The sequence below is a fragment of the Acinonyx jubatus genome, chromosome E2 (assembly GCF_027475565.1).
Source record: "Acinonyx jubatus isolate Ajub_Pintada_27869175 chromosome E2, VMU_Ajub_asm_v1.0, whole genome shotgun sequence".
Lineage (NCBI taxonomy): Eukaryota > Metazoa > Chordata > Mammalia > Carnivora > Felidae > Acinonyx > Acinonyx jubatus.
Window position 1 is genome coordinate 9,848,946 of NC_069396.1, and position 14,272 is coordinate 9,863,217.

The 14,272-nt window shown below is 41.5% G+C and overlaps 1 long non-coding RNA gene across 1 annotated transcript in view; it reads left to right on the top strand.

The window, feature by feature from the left end:
* LOC128313158 (uncharacterized) overlaps window positions 1-14,272 on the top strand; it is an 87,379-nt gene that overhangs the window by 12,928 nt on the left and 60,179 nt on the right. Inside the window, exon 4 of the long non-coding RNA XR_008293425.1 lies at window positions 596-689. This is a non-coding gene — a long non-coding RNA (uncharacterized LOC128313158). The remainder of the gene's footprint in view (window positions 1-595; window positions 690-14,272) is intronic.

The window sequence follows — 14,272 nt, forward strand, 5'->3', positions numbered from 1 at the left end:
ACGTTATCTTTTAATAGTTCTAGTGTCAGGGAACCCAAGGAGATCCCCAACATCCCCTGGGACCAAGAGTCACCAGATGACGGTACCTGCTGGATCCCTTGAGCTCGCTGCTGTGGCTGCCCCGGAGGTGGTGGGCCCATCCTACTTGGATCCTTTTGTGTTAAGAGCTTTCAGGCTATTTGAGCTTTTTTTTTTTTCCAGACAATCCGGAAACCCACTGGAGTCAGACCGAATCTGATTTAGAAACTGGATAGGTCCCGTGTCAGACTGGTTCTGACTTAGAAACCAGCTGGGTCCAGGGTCAGACTGGCTCCAGGGCTGGACTGCTTCTGGTTAGAAACTGCATTGAATCTAGAATCAGACTGGTTCCAAGTCAGAGTGACCTGGGTCCAGTGTGGGTCCTCAGGTATTAACATTTTGTTTTAAGGCTGAACAAGCCGATTAACCGCACCGAAGATAATCTTGAATTACAGTGGCCACAAGGGAGAACTTTTAACCTAGGCTTACCAGTTACGAGGTGCTCTAGGAGGAAAAAAAGGGTCTCAGGCCCTCACTATAAAGGGTAGAGGGAAAATTATTTTTTCCTTCTCTGTAGTTTCTGGTGACCAGGATGAGACTTGCTGGGATACCGCACTCACTCTGGAGGCTGAAGGCAGCATCCTTGGAAAACTGGCAGAAGACAGCAAAGGGTAAGAATTCTTATCAAAGGCAGGGATCCCAGATCCCTACCTGTAGTGTGTGGTCGAAAGAGGAAGGTAAAATTTCATGTTGTCTCTTCCTTTCCAAATTCAAATTGGCAGGAAAAAAATATTGGTTATCAATCCTTTCTCTCCCAAGGACGGCTCTTGCTGTCTCGTTTTGTGTGCTGAGAATTTGGTTTGGGTGCTGTCAGATTGGAGGCTCCCAAAATATGGCCAGACAGAAATGGGGACGGTAGCCCGTTTGTGGCCAGGGTCCTACCAACCGTTGCCACCTCTCAAGGGGAATTCCTCGGTCTTTCTTTCAGTTTTCTCTAGGAGTGGCTCTGCATCTGGGAGGGCAGTATCCTTTGCATCTTCTTTGGGGACCTTCTCTTGCACCTTCCCCTGTGTCCATGGGGTTGTTCACTATTGCCAGGAATATTTACTGTTTGTCCCAGGTGAAACCTGACAATATATTCCAATATGTTCAAAAGGTGTTGTTGTTGTTGTTGTTGTTTTTAAGTAGCTCTAGGGTCATAAATTGGCCAGATTGGAAGCTGATATTCAGAGCCTGTAGGAACTTTTCTTAAGCCTTCTCCCTTAAGCTAAAATGAGACTATATACCCAGAGGGAAAGCCTTGTGGAAGTACTTACTAAAAATTCTGAAGAAACACAACTCTAAATCTAGAGCATAGAATTATTTTTTTAAGTATTTCTTTTTTTTAATTTAATTTTTTTATTTTAATTTAAAAAAAAAAATTTAAATACAAAATTTATTTTCAAATTGGTTTCCATGCAACACCCAGTGCTCATCCCAACAGGTGCCCTCCTCAATGCCCATCACCCAGCCTCCCCTCCCTCCCACCCCCTATCAACCCTCAGTTTGTTCTCAGTTTTTAAGAGTCTCTTATGTTTTGTCTCCCTCCCTCTCTAACCTTTTTTTTTCTTCCCCTCCCCCATGGTCTTCTGTTAAGTTTCTCAGGATTCACATAAGAGTGAAAACATATGGTATCTGTCTTTCTCTCTGACTTATTTCACTTAGCATAACACTCTCCAGTTCCATCTATGGTGCTACAAAAGGCCATAATTCATTCTTTCTCATTGCCATGTAGTATTCCATTGTGTATATAAACCACAATTTCTTTTTCTATTCATCAGTTGATGGACACTTAGGCTCTTTCCATAATTTGGCTATTGTTGAAAGTGCTGCCATAAATATTGGGGTCCAAGTGCCCCTGTGCATCAGCACTCCTGTATCCCTTGGGTAAATTCCTAGCAGTGCTACTGCTGGGTCATAGGGTAGATCTATTTTTAATTTTTTGAGGAACCTCCACACTGTTTTCCAGAGCAGCTACACCAGTTTGCATTCCCACCAACAGTGCAAGAGGGTTCCCATTTCTCCACATCCTCACCAGCATCTATAGTCTCCTGATTTGTTCATTTTAGCTACTCTGACTGGCATGAGGTGGCATCTCAGTGTGGTTTTGATATGTGTTTCCCTGATGAGGAGTGATGTTGAACAACTTTTCATGTGCCTGTTGGCCATCTGGATGTCTTCTTTAGAGAAGTGTCTATTCATGTTTTCTGCCCATTTCTTCACTGGATTATTTGTTTTTTTGTGTGTGGAGTTTGGTGAGGTCTTTATAGATTTTGGATACTAGCCCTTTGTCCGATATGTTATTTGCAAATATGTTTTCCAATTCCGGTGGTTGCCTTTTAGTTTTGTTGATTGTTTCCTTGGCAGTGCAAAAGCTTTTTATCTTCATGAGGTCCCAATAGTTCATTTTTGCTTTTAATTCCCTTGCCTTTGGGGATGTGTCAAGTAAGAAATTGCTGCAGCTGAGGTCAGAGAGGTTTTTTCCTGCTTTCTCCTCTAGGATTTTGATGGTTTCCTGTCTCACATTCAGGTCCTTCATCAATTTTGAGTTTATTTTTGTGAATGGTGTAAGAAAGTGGTCTAGTTTCATCCTTCTGCATGTTGCTGTCCAGTTCTCCCAGCACCATTTGTTAAAGAGACTGTCTTTTTTCCATTGGATATTCTTTCCTGCTTTGTCAAAGATTAGTTGGCCATACTTTTGTGGGTCTAATTCTGGGGTTTCTATTCTATTCCACTGGTTTATGGGTCTGTTTTTGTGCCAATACCATGCTGTCTTGATTACAGCTTTGTAGTAGAGGCTAAAGTCTGGGATTGTGATGCTTCCTGCTTTGGTCTTCTTCAAAATTACTTTGGCTATTTGGGATCTTTTGTGGTTCTATACAAATTTTAGGATTGCTTGTTCTAGCTTCGAGAAGAATGCCAATGCAGTTTTGATTGGGATTGCATTGAATGTGTAGATGCTTTGGGTAGTATTGACATTTTGACAATATTTATTCTTCCAATCCATGAGCATGGAATGTTTTTCCATTTCTTTATGTCTTCTTCAATTTCCTTCATTAGCTTTCTATAGTTTTCAGCATACAGATCTTGTACATCTTTGGTTAGATTTATTCCTAGGTATTTTATGCTTCTTGGTGCAATTGTGAATGGGATCAGTTTATTTGTCTTTCTGTTGCTTCATTATTAGTGTATAAGAATGCAACTGATTTCTGTACATTGATTTTGTATCCTGCGACTTTGCTGAATTCATGTATCAGTTCTAGCATACTTTTGGTGGAGTCTATCAGGTTTTCCATGTATAATATGTCATCTGCAGAAAGTGAAAGCTTGACATCATCATTGCCAATTTTGATGCCTTTGATTTCCTTTTGTTGTCTGATTGCTGATGCTAGCACTTCCAACACTATGGTAAGCAACAACGGTGAGAGTGGACATCCCTGTCACGTTTCTGATCTCAGGGGGAAAGCTCTCCATTTTTCCCCGTTGAGGATGATCTTAGCTGTGGGCTTTTCATAAATGGCTTTTGTGATGTTTAAGTATGTTCCTTCTATACCAACTTTCTTGAGGGTTTTTATTAAGAAAGGATGCTGAATTTTGTCAAATGCTTTTTCTGTATTGGTAGACAGGATCATATGGTTCTTATCTTTTCTTTTATTAATGTGATGTATCACATTGATTGATTTGCAAATGTTGAACCAGCCCTGCAGCCCAGGATCCCACTTGATCATGGTGTATAATTCTTTTTATATGCTGTTGAATTCGATTTGCTAGCATCTTATTGAGAATTTTTGCATCCATATTCATCAGGGATATTGGCCTGGAGTTCTCTTTTTTTTCTGGGTCTCTGTTTGGAATCAAAGTAATGCTGGCTTCATAGAATGAGTCTGGAAGTTTTCCTTCCCTTTCTATTTTTTGGAACAGCTTAAGAAGGATAGGTATTATCTCTGCTTTAAATGTCTGGTAGAATTCCCCTGGGAAGCCATCTAGTCCTGGACTCTTATTTGTTGGGAGATTTTTGATAACTGATTCAATTTCTTCGCTGGTTATGGGTCTGTTCAAGTTTTCTATTTCTTCCTGTTTGAGTTTTGGAAGTGTGTGGATGCTTAGGAATTTGTCCATTTCTTCCAGGCTGTCCAGTTTGTTGGCATATAATTTTTCATAGTATTCCCTGATAATTGCTTATATTTCTGAGGGATTGGTTGTAATAATTCCATTTTCATTCATGATTTTATCTATTTGGGTCATCTCCCTTTTCCTTTTGAGAAGCCTGGCTAGAGGTTTATCAATTTTGTTTATTTTTTCAAAAAACAAACTCTTGGTTTCATTGATCTGCTCTACAGTTTGTTTAGATTATAAATTACTTATTTCTGCTCTGATCTTTATTATTTCTCTTCTTCTGCTGGGTTTGGGGTGTCTTTGCTGTTCTGCTTCTATTTCCTTTAGGTGTGCTGTTAGATTTTGTATTTGGGATTTTTCTTGTTTCTTGAGATAGGCCTGGATTGCAATGTATTTTCCTCTCAGGACTGCCTTCGCTGCATCCCAAAGCATTTGGATTGTTGTATTTTCATTTTCATTTGTTTCCATGTATTTTTTAATTTCTTTTCTAATTGCCTGGTTGACGCATTCATTCTTTAGTAGAGTGTTCTTTAACCTCCATGCTTTTGGAGGTTTTCCAGACTTTTTCCTGTCGTTGATTTCAAGCTTCATAGCATTGTGGTCTGAAGGTATGCATGGTATGATCTCAATTCTTTTATACTTAAGAAGGGCTGTTTTGTGACCCAGTATGTGATCTATCTTGGAGAATGTTCCATGTGCACTCAAGAAGAAAGTATATTCTGTTGCTTTGGGATGCAGAGTTCTAAATATATCTGTCAAGTCCATCTGGTCCAATGTATCATTCAGGGCCCTTGTTTCTTGATCCTGTGTCTAGATGATCTATCCATTGTTGTAAGTGAAGTATTAAAGTCCCCTGCAATTACCACATTCTTATCAATAAGGTTGCTTATGTTTGTGATTAATTGCTTTATATATTTGGGGGCACTCATATTCGGTGCATAGACATGTATAATTGTTAGCTCTTCCTGATGGATAGACCCTGTAATTATTATATAATGCCCTGCTTCATCTCTTGTTACAACCTTTAATTTAAAGTCTAGTTTGTCTGATATAAGTATGGCTACTCCAGCTTTCTTTTGACTTCCAGTAGCATGATAGATAGTTCTCCATCCCCTCACTTTCAATATGAAGGTGTCCTCAGGTCTAAAAGGAGTCTCTTGTAGACAGGAAATAGATGGGTCTTGTTTTTTTTATCCATTCTGATACCCTATGTCTTTTGGTTGGAGCATTTAGTCCATTTACATTCAGTGTTATTGTTGAAAGATATGGGTTTAGAGTCATTGTGATGTCTGTAGGTTTCATGCTTGTAGTGATGTCTCTGGTACTTTGTGGTCCTTGCAACATTTCACTCACAGAATCCCCCGTAGGATCTCTTGTAGGGCTGGTTTAGTGGTGATGAATTCCTTCAGTTTTTGTTTGTTTGGGAAGACCTTTATCTCTCCTTTTATTCTGAATGACAGACTTGCGGGATAAAGGATTCTCGGCTGCATATTTTTACTGCTCATCACACTGAATATTTCCTGCCATTCCTTTCTGGCCGTATGGCTCTCCCTTTATAAATTAGGGCGTGTTTATCCCTAGCTGCTTTCAGAATTTTCTCTTTATCCTTGTATTTTGCCAGTTTTACTACGATATGTCACGCAGAAGATCGATTCAAGTTACGTCTGAAGGGATTTCTCTGTGCCTCTTGGCTTTCAATGCCTGTTTCCTTCCCCAGATCAGGGAAGGTCTCAGCTATGATTTGTTCAAGTACACCTTCAATCCCTTTCTCTCTCTCTTCCTCTTCTGGAATCCCTATTATACAGATAGTGTTACGCTTGATTGCCTCACTTAGTTGTCTAATTCTCCCCTCATACTCCTGGATTTTTTTGTCTCTCTTTTTCTCAGCTTCCTCCTTTTCCATAATTTTGTCTTCTAATTCACCTATTCTCTCCTCTGCCTCTTCAGTCCGAGCTGTGGTTGCCTCCATTTTATTTTGCACCTCATTTATAGCATTTTTTAGCTCCTCATGACTGTTTCTTAGTCCCTTGATCCATGTAGCAATAGATTCTCTGCTGTCCTCTCTACTTTTTTCAAGCCCAGCAATTAATTTTATGACTATTATTCTAAATTCTTCTTCCGTTATATTGCTTAAATAGTTTTTGATCAATTCGTTAGCTGTTGCTACTTCCTGGAGTTTCCTTTGAGGAGAATTCTTCTGTTTTGTCATTTTGAGTAGTCCCTGCGGTGGCTCCAAACTGTCTGGAGTAACTTGCGTTGGTGGGCGGGGCCACAGTCAGACGCGATGTCTGTCCCCAGCCCACCGCTGGGGCCACAGTCAGACTGGTGTGTACCTTATCTTCCCCTCTCCCAGGTGCAGGACGCACTGTGGAGTGGTGTGGCCCCTGTCTGGGCTACTTGCACACTCCCAGGCTTGTGGTGCTGCTTTGATGGGATCTGGCGTATTAGCCAGGGTGGGTCTGCAAGGTGCACAGGGGAGGGAGGGGCCCAGCAGCACCGGGAGGGAGGCAGGCAGATCCGTCGGAGGGATGGATCCACAGAAGCACAGCGTTGGGTGTTTGCGCTGTGCAAGCAAGTTCAGTGCCGGGAACTGGTTCCCTTTGGGATTTTGGCTGGGGGATGGGAGAGGGAGATGGCGCTGGCGAGCGCCTTTGTTCCCTGCCGAGCTGAGTTCTGTCTTCAGGGGCTCAACACCTCTCCCTCCTGTTGTCCTCTCGCCCGGCCGCTCTCCCAGCAGAGCCGTTGACTTTTAACATTCCAGATGTTAAGTCCTGCTGGCTGTCAGAACTCACACGGTCCGGCCCCTCCGCTTTTGCCAGCCAGACTCAGGGGCTCTGCCTTGCAGGGCGGGCTGCCCCTCCACCGGCCAGCCCCCTCCCGCCAGTCCAGGTAGCGTGCACCGCCTCTCCGCCCTTCCTACCCTCTTCCGTGGTCCTTTGTCTACACTTGGCTCCAGAGAGTCCGTTCTGCTAGTCTTCTGGTGGTTTTCTGGGTTATTTAGGCAGATGTGGGTGGAATCTAAGTGATCAGCAGGACGCGGTTGCTGCCATCTTCTCCCCATCCAATCCCCTAATTTTTTAAGTAAGCTCCACGCCCAGTGTGAGGCTTGAACTCATGGCCCCAAGATCAAGAGTCACATGCTCCACCAAGCTAGCCAGCCAGGTGCCCCTGGACCATGGGATCTTTTGATTTCCATCTTAGTTGAAGAACTTCTCCTTGATACAAAATCAAGGCTAATGTAGTTGGGTAGGCAGGCCAGTGTCTTGATGGGATATCATTCCAGTTGCAAACCAGTGCTTTGAGGAATTAAAATAACTGTACTGGTCTTACAAATCGAATCTTTACAAGAACAGAAATGTGGCCATAGACACATTTTAAAGCAAACCCATCCTCTTTACCAATCTCCAGACTTCCCCAGTTCATTTCCAAAGACTTGCAAATATTGTGAAAGAGTGGGATTTAGGAAACAAAAGCCCTTCTTGGAGGAACTTTTATCTTTTCTCTGTGCCTTTGACATGTCATTGTAGGCACCCAGAGCCAGCTTTGAAATGCAAACTTCAGGGAGGTATTTCTTGTCCAAAAAACAAAAAACTACTCAGGTGGATGAAAAATCTTTAAGTCTTTCCCACAATTATTAGTAAAAGCTTCAGCCATCTGAGCAGGTAAACTTATTTTATCTGTCAGAAACACAATTTGGATCCAACTGTTAATTTGTTTGTTTGTTTGTTTGTTTGTTTATAAAGTACAACTATCCCCACAGTCTATTTTATTTTATTATTTATTTTTTTTAACGTTTCTTTATTTTTGAGAGAGAGAGAGAGAGAGAGAGTGAGAGACAGAGCATAAACAGGGGAGGGGCAGAGAGAGGGGGAAACACAGAATCCAAAGCAGGCTCTAGGCTCCAAGCTGTCAGCACAGAGCCCAACATGGGGCTCAAACTCATGGACAGTGAGATCATGACCTAAGCCAAAATCAAATGCTTAACAGACTGAGCCACCTAGGCACCCCCAACTGTTCTTTTATAAACTAGTGAGGTTTGCATTACTGTACTTGTATCCCGGCTAAAATTTTAAAATGAAAGTGATAAGATCTGAGTCTATATACATTTCTGTATTTTTATGTATATATACTATAGATATGTGATATTTTTCTACCTCTGGACTGTATAACCTATAACCAAAATTGATTTGTAAAGAGTTCTACTAGATTGGCTTAAAGACAAATAAACATTTACATAAATTAAGTACACTTTCAGAAATATAGAAATGAACCCAAATGTTTTTTCAATTTAATGGGATCTAGGATAATCACAAAATAAAACCTAGTTTTAATTTGTTGGTTTAATTAAAACAGGCATATCTTTAGAGTTATCAGCATTGAATATAATATTTTCATTTTATTTAGTTTAATGAAAGTCAGGTTATCTCTATAATAAATTTGTCAGCCAAAAAGATAAGGTGATGGTTAGCTGTTTAATGTCTCATGAAATTTTTATGAGTAGTCTGAGAATAGTACTTAAGAACAATAGATAGAAGTAAGATAAAAGTTTATTATAAAGAAACTTTTCAACAATAATGAGTCTTTATGGTATGCCTATCTAAAAATAGTTTCCAAAGTCCTTTTGGTAACTTGAAACCTTAAAGTTATACTGAAATAAGTTAAAGGGGGATATTTATTGAATATCTAGATCGTTTCCCAAAAAGACAAAATACCAAAACATTAATTACTGGACATAGGCTTATCTACTCTTTGGTTTCCTTTTACGGAGGAACTAAAGATACTCGGGTCTATTAGTAAACATGTTTTGTGCCACATTGAAAAGTTTATTACGGGGAAGAATATACTTCTAGAAATTGTGAAATGTATTTTTATAAATTTGCCAATCCACAGAATGCTGGCGCAACAGTCTACCATTGCTTTCTTCTTAGTTTTCACTGGAATTAAGGATTCTAAGGACAAAGAGCTCTTATCAATATATGTAGTTAAAACTACTTGGAGGGCACCTCGGTGACTCAGTCAGTTAAGCATCCAACTTCGGCTCAGGTCATGATCTCACGATTTGTGAGCTTGAGACCTGTGTCAGGCTGTCTGCTGTCAGCTCAGAGCCCGCTTTGGATCCTCTGTCCCCCCCTCTCTCTGCCCCTCTCCTTCTCTCAAAAATAAACATTAAAAAAAAAAACACTTAGAAATATTAAATATGAGAACAACTGCATACAAAAAATAGGTAAGGAAAGTAGAATGAGTGTTTGTTCCAGAATTAGAAACAGGAAAAACACCCAGACAGAATCAGAATGGATCTGAAAAAGTTGTAGAAGGTTTACAGGAAACAAATCTTGGAAATGGAATTTTATGTTTGGCCAGACTAACTAAAATGGGAATGAGTTTACTTAAGTTTTTAAAGAACGATTTTATTTTAATTTTTTTAATGTTTATTTATTTTGAGAGAGAGAGACCATGAGCAGGGGCTGGGCAGAGGGAGAGAGAAAATCTTTTATTTTTTTTAATTTTTTAATGTTTATTTGTTTTTGAGAGAGAGATAGACAGAGTGTGAATGGGGGAGGGGCAGAGAGAGGGAGACACAGAATCTGAAGCAGGCTCCAGGCTCTGACCCAGAACTGTGAGATCATGACCCGAGTCAAAGTCAGACGCTTAACTGACTGAGCCACCCAGGCACCCAGGGAAAGAGAAAATCTTAAGCAGGTTCCAGCTCAATGCAGAGCCCAACATGGGGCTCGATCTTAGGACAGTGAGATCATGACCTGAGCCAAAATCAAGAGTCAGACACTCAGCCAACTGAGCCACCCAGACGCTCCAAGAATGAATTTTATTTATTTATTTGTTTGTTTGTTTGTTTATTATGTTTATTTATTTTTGAGAGAGACAGAGTGCAGGCAGAGGGGAGGCAGAGAGAAGGAGACATAGAATCTGAAGCAGAGTCCAGGCTCCAAGCTGTCAGCACAGAGCCGGAAGCGGAGCTCGAGCCCACAAGCTGTGAGATCATGACCTGAGCTGAAGTCAGATGCTTACCCTTAGGCTGAGCCACCCAGGCGTCCCCAAGAATGAGTTTTAATATCAGAAGTATACTTGTAGAATATTAGAATTTAGTTTTCTCTCTGTTAAAAGGACTAAGTTTTCCTGGACTATTAGTCTGCGCTTGGTAAGAGATTGTGAAAGGTGTTTTTTTACCTTTTGGGTAACCTACCTGGAAAGCAAAGATTCCATGTCTTACCAAAATAATTTACTGTGCTTCACGTTGTCTATTGTCATGTTAGTGAAATAGATAAATATAACTTCATAATGATCTGAGATCCTATGTAGGCCAATGTTGGCATCTTTGGGCACTCTGGCAACTTCCCCAAATCATGTTCTCAATGGAGTTTTTTGATCTCAAAATAACTTTGAGATGTGAGGGTCCCTGTGCACACATGCACGTGTGTGTGCACAGAGTCAGGGAGGGGCAGAGAGAGGGAGAGAGAGAATCCCAAGCAGTCAGACGTTCAACCAACTGAGCCATCCAGATGTGCCAAAGACTTCTATTTTTTTTTCAAAATTTTTTTATGTTTATTTATTTTTGAGAGAGACAGAGCATGGGCAGGGGAGGAGCAGAGAGAGAGGGAGACACAGAATCCAAAGTAGGCTCCAGGCTCTGAGCTGTCAACACAGAGCTCCACGTGAAGCTTGAGCTCACAGACTGCGAGATCATGACTGAGCTGAAGTTGGACCTTCAACCGACTGAGCCACCCAGGCACCCCTGCCCCCAGGACTTCTGTTAAGTTAAGTTATCTAGATTGACACTCCCCAACCCCTTTGGGCTCTTGCAAGATTGGAAAAGTGAGGCTTCGAGCGGGAGACTTCGGGATAAGGCAGGTAGGCCCAAGTAATTCATTTTTACAGTGAAAGGTTGGCTCTTTTCATCCTGGTTATGAATGGCTGACGTGCCTGCCATATCTCAGTCTGGACCACTCTGGTTCATGCCCAATGTGTGTAAGATAACTGATCAGTTCCTAGAATAGTCGGTAGTGGATTCCCTGACCAGTTTCGTTTTCGATGATCCATGTTTTCTGGCCCAAAGATTGAGCATTCTTGGTTGATGCCAAATCATGTTCATCGTATCATTAGCACAATACAGATTGATTAGAGAAGTTACCCTCCTTAACACTCTCCACGCTGATGATTCAGCCTGTGGAGCTGCCGTTGTGCAGTCAGGCGGGACGATCACCGGGACAAATATCCCAGAAACCACCTGGTTGAGTGCTTTTTGTAAATGAGCTCCCGGAGGCAGAACAGACTTGTCTGCGGACCATAAATGAACTAATAATCAACCTGACCGCTTAGATTGGAAGGAGTGGGGAAGACAGTGTGAAAGACCCTCCACAGCTTACCTGTCTCTGGTCCAGTCTTGTGATGGTGGCATTAGCTCCGTAAGCGTTGCAGGATTCGACCACGTAATGTGGCCTGAGCCCCAGCACACGGTAGGTCTCCCCCATGGGAGCCATCAGCCACCACAATGATTTTGGGCCAGCCTAGCACTACACCCTTCCTCATCAAATCAGCTGTAAACTAAGATACAAAGTGAGCAGCGTTTGCACAAACATGTACCCATCACACGGATGGTTTCTGTTGATGACTGAGGTGGTGGCAAGCAAACATACTTCGCTGTTCTGTTTGCTGTTGCTGCTGCTACAAGTATTCACGATGTTATCATTCACATAATTATCTCAACGCTTAGAATCATAGCTGCAATTTAGGACCTATCTATTATTCTAGGGATGAACTAAGAGTTGTAGGTGTATGCTGGCCTTCAGCGTCGACAGTTCTATGAGGTGGGTGTTCTTGTTAAGTCCATTTTATAGATGAGAAAAACAGGGATTGGAGAAGTCAACTTACTGTCCAGTATCAAAGAGCTAATACGTGGCAGTCCTAACTGAACACAGGTCTCCTACTTCAAAGCTCACGGGGTTTGTTTTGGTTTGGTTTTTTTGCCGCTCCTCCGGTAGGTACTAGAGAGGCAGAAGGGAATACAACATAGTGTCTGCCCTCAAACCTAGAAGGTTACATGACTCATTTGCAGAAATTATTGTCAGAGTAGAATGTCATCTTTTGCCCACTTTTAAGTAGCGTTGTCTTTTTATTGTTGAATTATAAAGAGTTCTATGTATATCCTAGCTACAAACCAGATACATGATTTGCAGAGATTTTATCCCATTCTGTTGATTGCCTTTTTTTTTTTTTAGCGGTTTCCTTTCAAGCGCAGACTTTTTAATTTTGATGATGAAGTGTGATTTGTCCATTTTTTTTCTCTTGTTGCTTGAACCATTGCCTAACCCAAAGTCACAAAGACTTACACCTATGCTTTCTTCCAAGAGTTTTATAGTTTGAGCTCTGACATTTAGAGATTGGACCCATTTTGAGTTGACTTTGGTACATGGTAGGAGGAAAGGCTCCAAACTGACTCTAATTCATATAGCTATCCAGTGGTCCCAGCATCATTTATTGAAAAGATTATTTTTCCCCATTGAATGCTCTTGGCACCCTTGACAAAAGTCAATTGCCCGTAAATATACAAGCTTATTGTTGGACTCTCAATTTATTCCATTGTTCTATATCTGTCCTCATGCCAATGTCATGCTGCCTTGATTACTCTAGCTTTGTAGCAACTTTTGAAGTTGGGATGTGTGAGTTCTCTAATTTTTTGTTTTGTTTTGTTTTGTTTCTAGATTGTTTTGTCGACTCTGGTTTCATGTACTTCTGTATGAATTTTAGGATCAAGCTTGTCATTTTCTATATGTCTTATGTCTTTTTATTTCTGCCAAGAAGCCAGCTTGGAGTTTGATCCTGATAGCATTGGTTCCCTGGATCAATTTGTGGCTTCTGGGAAGGGCTCACTCGGTGTCAAGCCCTATGCTAAGCATTTCACTGGCATTATATCACTGCATCCTCCAAGAACCTTATGATATATATAGGTATAGTGACCATGCCCATTTTATACATGAGGACAGTGAGGCTTTTAGAGTGTCAGAAGTCAAGTGTCTGGAAAAATAGATTCAGAGACAAGATTTTCATGCAGCAGGTTCACTGAGGTGGGTCCGCAGGCTTAACATCTGGAGGGCAGGAGGGAAGCCGTGTTGGGTGGAGAGAGCAGTTGAAATGAGATGCGGTTACAACAGAGGTCTCAGCCGATCCCAGAACTGAGGCAAGACTCCATAGTTTTAGAAATAAACTCTAGGGGGCGCCTGGGTGGCGCAGTCGGTTAAGCGTCCGACTTCAGCCAGGTCACGATCTCGCGGTCCGGGAGTTCGAGCCCGCGTCAGGCTCTGGGCTGATGGCTCAGAGCCTGGAGCCTGTTTCCGATTCTGTGTCTCCCTCTCTCTCTCACCCTCCCCCATTCATGCTCTGTCTCTCTCTGTCCGAAAAATAAATAAACGTTGAAAAAAAAATTTTTTAAAGAAATAAACTCTAGGAAACTAAAGCTAAAGCTTCGCCTCACTAACTGTGTTTAGTGAAAGTGTGGATGCTGTCTCGGTGGTCTGGGCTCACTGAGGTAGAATCTTTCTGATGGCCGCCCCTGCTCCTCAGCTCACCTGACTTCCAGAAGAGGAGCCTGTAAACACTCTCTTTCCCAGCAATTGACATGTGAAATGCAAAGAGTCTGAGCACTTTAATAAGGACTCATCTTTCCTTGACTGTCAGCATGGCAAGCCTACAAATCTTGTACTCTGGGAGCTTTAGGTTGCTTTTCAGGGCACCGCTGAGTCTCCACAATCAATACAATTTAACCATTTGCTCATGTTTTGCCACAAGTCCGTAATGCGTTGACAAACATCTGATATATGGCTACAAAATTTAGATTTAGAGTTCCAACAGATCGAAATAGACGATTCTCAACTTGAGCTTCTAAGGCCCCTGAAATGGTTAGTGTATGTGAATATATGTGTTTTATGGGAGGAAGACTCAAGCTTCCCTGGTAGACTTCATAACCCCCCACAAAATACAGGACCATTGGTTTAAAAAAAACAAACCCAAACTCTCCTCCCACCTTTTTTTTTTTTTTTTCATTTATATATCCACTTCTTGGTTTTTCCTGATCTTGCTGAAAATT